We start from the raw sequence: 7,938 nt of genomic DNA, 5'->3' as shown, positions 1-7,938 counted from the left end.
AGTTAGTGTAAGCTCCAGATCTACAGGTTTAACTGTGACTTTGGGCAAGACTGAATGATAAATTTCAGCCCGAGTTGGAGATGGAACATTTACCTCATGATGTATCACTGGCTGAGACACATCCTCTTCAGTATTAGTTGCCTGCTGAGCTGAGGCCTCCTGCTCTGTTAAAGAAGGTTCTACCTGCTCAAAAGGCTGTAGGGCCTGCTGCTCAGTTAAAGGTTCTACTTCCTCAGGGTACTCTTCTAGGGTTTCTTGATGGAGTAAAGAGGATGGGATCTTCTCAGGGGTCTCTTGAGCCACCTCTGGGTTTCTCGCAAATCCCAGAGGTATGCTGCCAGGGTAAAGTAAATCCATACTTTGATCTGTATAATTGTCATTCTGCAGAATTTGTTTGTAAGACTGAGATTTTGATTCAAATTTGTCTAGAGCTCCAACAAAAACTTTAGTGAGCTGTGGATGTTGAGCTAGATCTTCCTTTAGGTTCTTTGGTGAAACAATGAATGTTGTTGGTTTTGAACTGTGACTATCTAGAGGTGGAACAAGTATTTCAAATGCCTGCTGACCTGTAACCTCATCTGGACTTACAGTTTGAATCTTCCTTATGAGTTGAGGACGCAGGACTTGATTCTGATCCCAGCCGGGCGTTGGAACCACCTCTGGAAGCCTTCGTCGTCTCCTTAGCTTATTCCTCAGAAGCCGACGACGTAGAATAGTAAGCCTATCTGGCCCTTGAAGTAGCTCTTGAGCTGAATCCCTGTCCAGGAATGGAGCCAAATTCTCAGGCAACTCCTGAGGTGAAGCCAACAAGTGGGAAGGAGCAGAAGACCCCAGGTAATCAAAGTCCCCAGGATCTGCTGGGGGTGTAGGCACATGAGGGGATTCGGGTGAGAGATCGGAAGAGAGGGAAGACCAGGGCTCTTTCGGCCCTGGAGATTCGGAGGTAGGCTGGACCGTGTCCCGGGGCCACCTCCAAACAGGAGCTGCCTGTATCAGCAGCCACAACAATTGCACCGTGAGAAGGACCCGTGGGGTCCACAGTCGAAGTAGGGACATAATGTCCAGAGGCTCCGGCGCCAATGAGAGCCGGAACTCTTATGGCAGCTCCGCAGCGCGAGCACCCACGGCAACTGCGTGCCCCGCCCCCACCCTTTATCTATGACAACCTTTGTTTACGCAGCAATCTTTATTAAGCTCGGGCTGGCTCCATGCCACCAGGGTGAGCTTTTGCCCACAGTCCCTGAGCCCAAACCCCTCCCCACAGAGATACAACTGTCTCACACCAGAACATCCCTCCCGCCCTTAGCAGAGCAAGATTTCGGCCACAGACTAGGGTAGCCCCAGGACTCCAGCAGCCCATTATGGTAGGGGCGCCGGAGCTTCCCAAGGACGTCACAGGGCCTTGCCTCTTGGCACATTCAGAAGTGCTAGCTCGGTTCTGGCAGCCTGAACTCGTCTTCCTCCAATCTGAAATCCCAGAGATATTCTTCTTCCCCCCGGCAGTACTGCTTCCAAGAAACACAACTGACCTGCAAAACGATCACCAGTTGGACACCAGGGCCGGGAGGCTGCTGCGGGGTGCGCGGACATGGCTGCGGCAGCTGCGGCGGCGGCGGCGGCGGCGGGCTGCGCTCTGGCTTGAGAGCCCAGCGCCCAGCGCCCTCCCGCGGGGCTGCCGGCCTGTCTGCACTGTCCTCAGGTGCACTGGCCAGGCACCTCTTCGCTTCGCGGACACCTGGGGCTTCCGCCTGTCCAGCCTTCCTAGGCCCAACTGCTGGGGAGTCCGGAGTCAGGGGGCGTCAGGGGGCGCCACGGAGCCGGGGGAACGGCGTGGCGCTGGCGGGAGCCTCCTGGCCGTGCTCCCCCTACCTCCCACCTCCCTGCGCCAGCCCCGAGGCTGGGGCTTTGGAGCAGGCAGCCCGGGAAAACATTAACTTTTGGGCCACGTGCAGAATAGCATCATCTCCATGGACATTCCTTCCTCCTACGATCTCAGAAAACCTTTGATAACAAATTGAGAAAATGAAGATGATCTTTCCAACAGATGAAATTGCCAATACTCAAGCTTTTAGAAAAGGAAAGAGGAAAAGGACAGAGACAATGAACTCAGAAAATGCAAATAATGACCTGGATAAAGGACAGAGAGACCCATATTCGGGAAATGCCTTTCTGCCCGGTGAGATCTCCAGTGAGGATGAAGAGCCCTTAGCAGAACTGTCTAAGGAGGAATTGTGCACCAAAATAAAAAGCCTGAAAGAAAAACTAACCAACACGAAAAGAAAACAGCGGACTTGGACAGTCTTTGGTCATGCTTCAAGTGTTACCACAGGCAGTCACCCAGTTTGAAGAGCTGGTTGGTATGGCAGAAGCCCTGCTTAAAGGTGGAGGAACCACGTCTACGTCTGCGTCCACCCTCTGGAGAGCAACAAACAACTCCTCCCCAGATTCATTTACTTCAACATGCAGTAACTCTAATGCTAATTGCAGTTCACCAGTTTCCTTGAAGGCTGAGGAAGAGCATCAGGCTGATAAGAAGCAGTTCAAAATTGAGAAATGGCAGATTGCTCATTCTAATAAGAGCAAACCTCAGAAGTCTATTAATGACTTAATGCAATTGCTATACACAAATGAATATATGGCCACACACAGCCTGACGGGAGCAAAATCCTGTACTTGAAGGGACAAAGCCGGAAAACCAGCTATGAATCAGAATGAAGTTCAAGAAATCATAGGAGTAACAAAACAATTATTTACCAATACGGATGATGTTTCAATTAGGAGAATGATAGGGCAAAAGCTAAACAACTGTACCAAGAAGCCAAATTTAAGCAAAAATCCTAACTCTCAGGATATTAACTAGATTATTTTGGTATTACAGGTGTCTGTAACAAAGCTCCTTCAGTTCTAAATCTAGCATTGGATTTTGTGGAGAATCTGCAACCTTCCTGGCAGTGAGCAGAGACAGACATCTGCAATGACAAGCTTTAAGACATCGTATCATCACTGGGCTCCCTGAGGGACCAACAAGCTCGCTGAAGAAGCTGCATGTAGGTAGAATCCCTCCTAAATACCAGTGATGCATCAGACCAGAGAATTTCTCCCAATCAAATAAGCATGCAATATCATTTTTTGGAAATATGCATTTCCTGATCCCCCCATACTACTCTGTACAGCTAACTTAACTGGATAGTCAAAATTCTTATCATAGCAACAAAAATTTCAATCTTTAAGATTATTCATTGTCCCAACTGATCATTATACATTTATTATTATCAATAACTCCTCTTTAGAGTTTTTGAATCTTAGTGTAAGTACATGTTTGGAAAAGTAAACAGTGAAATAATCGATGTTCACAAATATGACAGCAACAAATTCAGATAATAATGAAAATCTGATAATCATGACTAACAAGTAATAAGATTTTAGCAATAAAATTATAGAATTATTCCATTATCTAAAAATGAATAAAATAGGAATATGAAAAAAATCTTGCAGGTGTCAAGATTTTTTTATTTTAATATGACACTAACATACACACACACACACACAAATCCAGGTTTGGGGGATTGTTAAAACAATGCATTGATTTTCAGAATTTTCTTTTTGTTTGTTTACCAGACATGTTTTAACTTTTTATTGCCCAAAGTATATTAACTACATATGTGTAATATAAAACATCAATATCGCCTAAGACATCCTATAGAAGATATAACGTCATATCTATTTGGTTGACTATGTTGCTAAACTGCTTAGTTTTAGCTGATTTATTTTAATCACAGCAGAAGAAAAATGAGTTGAAACAATCATATGGGTTGAATAATCACACACACAAATCATTTTGTAAATCAATAGAAGATTAAACACCCAAAGCCTTCCTGCAGGTCAGGTTGTCATACATGATAACTCTACAATGAGAAGCCATGCTTCTTCACTGCACAAGGTCATGTTTAAACTTGGAAAAGAGAATGCTACAATAGTTACAAAGTTCAATATCCCAGATCCAGGGCACATTCCACAAATGTTGCTTGATAACAATGTAGTTGTATAAATTAAATGTTCTTAAAGAAATAACTTACGTAACATTTGCTACTTTTACTTAACCGTAAATAAATCCCACTGAAAAGATAAAAAAACATGAGCACCAGTTAGGGCGGCAGGCAGAACACACATTTGTTCCATTGGTTAGTTACTCCAAAATGTTGCCATTTCTGCTCAACTTTCAGTATCCTTTCTTCCATGTTTGACAATTAATTCACCACTCTATCATGTAGGGGCTGCCATGGAATCAGAGATGACTCTGAAATTTCTGTAGGAAGGGTTTTAAGAGTTGAGCAATTCAACTTAGCAGAGAAGGTATTGCTGCAAGTGAATAGCCCTTTAGGTCAGCAATGGGCAAACACAGTCAATAATCTAGAAGTAACTAGGCCGCTTTTCAGAGGTCTATCCTGTACGCACACATGGAGAAAGACACATAGTGTGTTAAAGTCAGCATGTTAAATAATTATCTTCAAATACTACTATAACAGAACCCAATGACTTATTTCAACAACTCTTCAGCATATATCACTCTTAGGAAAATGTGTAACTCTGAGAGTATTTCTGGTGCTTTTACTAAAGTCCTGGCTCTTGGCTCTGACCCCTTATTTGAAGTTTGGAGAGCAGAAGTGAGGACTGTTAGAATTCTAATATGGTTGTGGATACAGGAGAGAGGTTTGTCTCTCTCACTTGGAGATAAAATAGTGGTTAGTCTTTTTCCCAGAATCTAGCATATGACTTGGTACACAGTAATGGTTTTAAAGTTGGAGGTGATTCCAAGATTTACCTCATTTAGAGATGACCTGTTGTTAGAATCAGATTTCTGAAATTGGTGCTGACTTTCTTCCTTCCTCTCACATTTCACAGGAAATGAGTATTCTTTTTTTTTTTTTTTTGAGTCAGAGTCTTACTATGTGGCCCTCAGTAGAGTGCCATATGGCATCACAGCAACCTCAAACTCTTGGGTTTAAGCGATTCTCTTGCCTCAGTCTCCCGAGTAGCTGGGAAGAAACTAGTATTCTTAAAGTTTGACATTTTCTTTACTGGTTTTATTTAAATAGAATTATAATAATTTACCCTAAATAGAATAAAACTTCAAATACTTTTTCAGACTTCAACCACTTTCTCTTTCACTCCCTTCTTCAAAACAAAACACTTTGCAACTCTGGAGCAAGTTAAATAATCAAAAATCTAGCCCCAAATTAAGTACCCCTGACACAAAACACATTTTTGGTTCCTTAAAAAAAAATCTCATACATAGTAAATAATGATAACTTTAGAAATTACTTTAGCAACTTAATCCCTAATTAAGGGATTTCACATACAGTTATGCATTGCTTGCCATGTGAGGAGGAGCTTGAAACTGCATCATTAAAAAAAATGCAATTATGGGGAAATTGCCAAGGAAGGGGAAGGGAGGGCGGAGGTTTTGGTGGAAGGAGAGTAATGGGTGGGACCACATCTAGGTGCATATTAGAATGGGTACAGGTGAAACTTACTAAATGCAGAATACAAATGCCTATATACAGTAACTAAGAAAATGCCATGAAGGCTACGTTGAACAGTTTGATGAGAATATTTCAGATTGTAGATGAAAGCAGCACATTATACCCCTTGATTGCACTAATGTACACAGCTATGATTTAACAATAAAAAATAAATAAATTAAAAAAATGCATTAGGCAATTTAGTTGTTGTGGTATAGGTGGTATACGTGTATCCTGTTATATACCCAGGCTATATGATATGGCCTATTGCTCCTAGGTAACCAATCTGTACAGTATGTTATGGTACTAAATATGGCAGGCAACTATAACACAGTGGTGAAGTATTTGTGTATCCAAATATAGAAAAGATACAGTAAAAATATAGTAGAAAAGATTTTTAAAAGGTACACCTGTATAGCCTTGTTATATTTTTATGAGATTACCATGACGTATGTAGTTTATTGTTGACATAAGCTTGTTAGGTGGCACATGACTGTAATTGATTTACAGAAAGGATCTTCAGCAAAATATTCCATCTAAGATAAGTAGTGTTGAACTCTAGGTAATAAGCTACATTAGAAAGGCATAATAGTTTTTAAAAGCTATAGCATAATCACACTTAGGTCAATAATTACTTTCTGCTCAAATTCCTGGGATCCTGTTTTAGGGGAGTTAAAAAGTCTTCTCTTCAAGTAGCCTAGAATCCCTAACCCCAGGTGGGAGAGACTAACTGAGACCTGCTCGTCACACTTGGGGGGGTGGGGGACGGGGATATCGAGCATCAGCAAAGAAGGCCCAGATCGGGGCGGCACCTGTGGCTCAGTGAGTAGGGTGCAGGCCCCATATGCCGAGGGTGGCGGGTTCAGGCCCAACCCCGGCCAAACTGCAACAAAAAAAGAGCCAGGCGTTGTGGCGGGCGCCTGTAGTCCCAGCTGCTTGGGAGGCTGAGGCAAGAGAATGGCTTAAGCCCAAGAGTTAGAGGTTGCTGTGAGCCGTGTGACACCACAGCACTCTACCCGAGGCCAGTACAGTGAGACTCTGTCTCTACAAAAAAAAAAAAAAAAGAAGGCCCAGATCTGTCAGCAAACTGTGAGTTACCTGGGATATACCCTTAAGGATGGACAGAGATGGCTCACTGAGGCCAGGGAGCAGACTGTACTTAAGATCCCAACCCTAACAAACCCCAGGCAAGTGCGAGACTTTTTGGGGTCTGCAGGGTTCTGTTGACTTTGGGTACCAGGCTTTGCTGAAATTGCAAAACCCCTCTATGAAGCCATGAGGGAGGGACACCCCTTCAAATGGACAACAGAAAGAGAACTTAAGACTGCTCTGCTCTCTTCCCCCACTTTGGGACTCCCTGATATTACAAAACCATTTCATCTCTATGTAGATGAACATAAAGGGATAGCCCTGTCTCCTGGGATGTGTCCCTATCTCCCGGAGTGTGTCAGAACCCTCCCCACCCCACCCCCCACCCTTCTGGCCATTGAGATTGGCGGAACCCTATCAGCTTTAAATTCTAGTATAGGGATAGAGATAACCAATCCAAAGGCCACGCTTTGCTTCCCACGCCCCTCACCCCATATCCACTGCATAAAAACCCCCACCCATGACGAGTACACGGCTCTAGGCTCTAGGTCTCACCAGCTGCATCTGGGGGAAGGCCGACCGCCTTGGCTCGAGCCTGAATAAATGCCCTCATGTGATTTGCATTGGTGTCCAGCTCTCTCTCGGGGATTCTGATTCTCGGATGCAACACCATAATGAGACATTCTTTTGGTTTCTAAAAGCAGAAAATAAGGGCATTTTCCTGGAAATTTCCTCATCTCACATTTTAATTTTTAACATAACTGTAAGGACCAAGTTAACTCCATTTTCTTTTCTTTTCTTTTTTTTTTTTATTGTTGGGGATTCATTGAGGGTACAATAAGCCAGTTACACTGATTGCAATTGTTAGGTAAAGTCCCTCTTGCAATCATGTCTTGCCCCCATAAAGTGTAACACACACTAAGGCCCCACCCCCCTCCCTCCATCCCTCTTTCTGCTTCCCCCCCATAACCTTAATTGTCATTAATTGTCCTCATATCAAGATTGAGTACATAGGATTCATGCTTCTCCATTCTTGTGATGCTTTACTAAGAATAATGTCTTCCACGTCCATCCAGGTTAATATGAAGGATGTAAAGTCTCCATTTTTTTAATGGCTGAATAGTATTCCATGGTATACATATACCACAGCTTGTTAATCCATTCCTGGGTTGGTGGGCATTTAGGCTGTGCCTTGGATTCTTTAAAGGAATTATCCACAATGTCATGAAAGCTCTGATTTGGCTCCTAGATGACTTGGGCGACCCCTGCTGGCAGCCTGTGAAATCAGGCGTGCCCACCACTAAACTAAAAGACAGACCCTCACTCC

General features: G+C 43.5%; 1 pseudogene; it reads left to right on the top strand.

Annotated features, from left to right (window-relative positions):
• Positions 1-2,022: 2,022 nt before the first annotated feature.
• On the top strand, positions 2,023-2,860 carry LOC128574192 (BEN domain-containing protein 6-like; annotated as a pseudogene).
• The last annotated feature ends 5,078 nt before the right edge of the window (positions 2,861-7,938 follow it).

This window comes from Nycticebus coucang, chromosome 21, assembly GCF_027406575.1.
Source record: "Nycticebus coucang isolate mNycCou1 chromosome 21, mNycCou1.pri, whole genome shotgun sequence".
NCBI classification, from domain to species: domain Eukaryota; kingdom Metazoa; phylum Chordata; class Mammalia; order Primates; family Lorisidae; genus Nycticebus; species Nycticebus coucang.
Note: the sequence above shows the minus strand (reverse complement) of the source record. Positions and strands in the feature narration are given on the sequence as shown.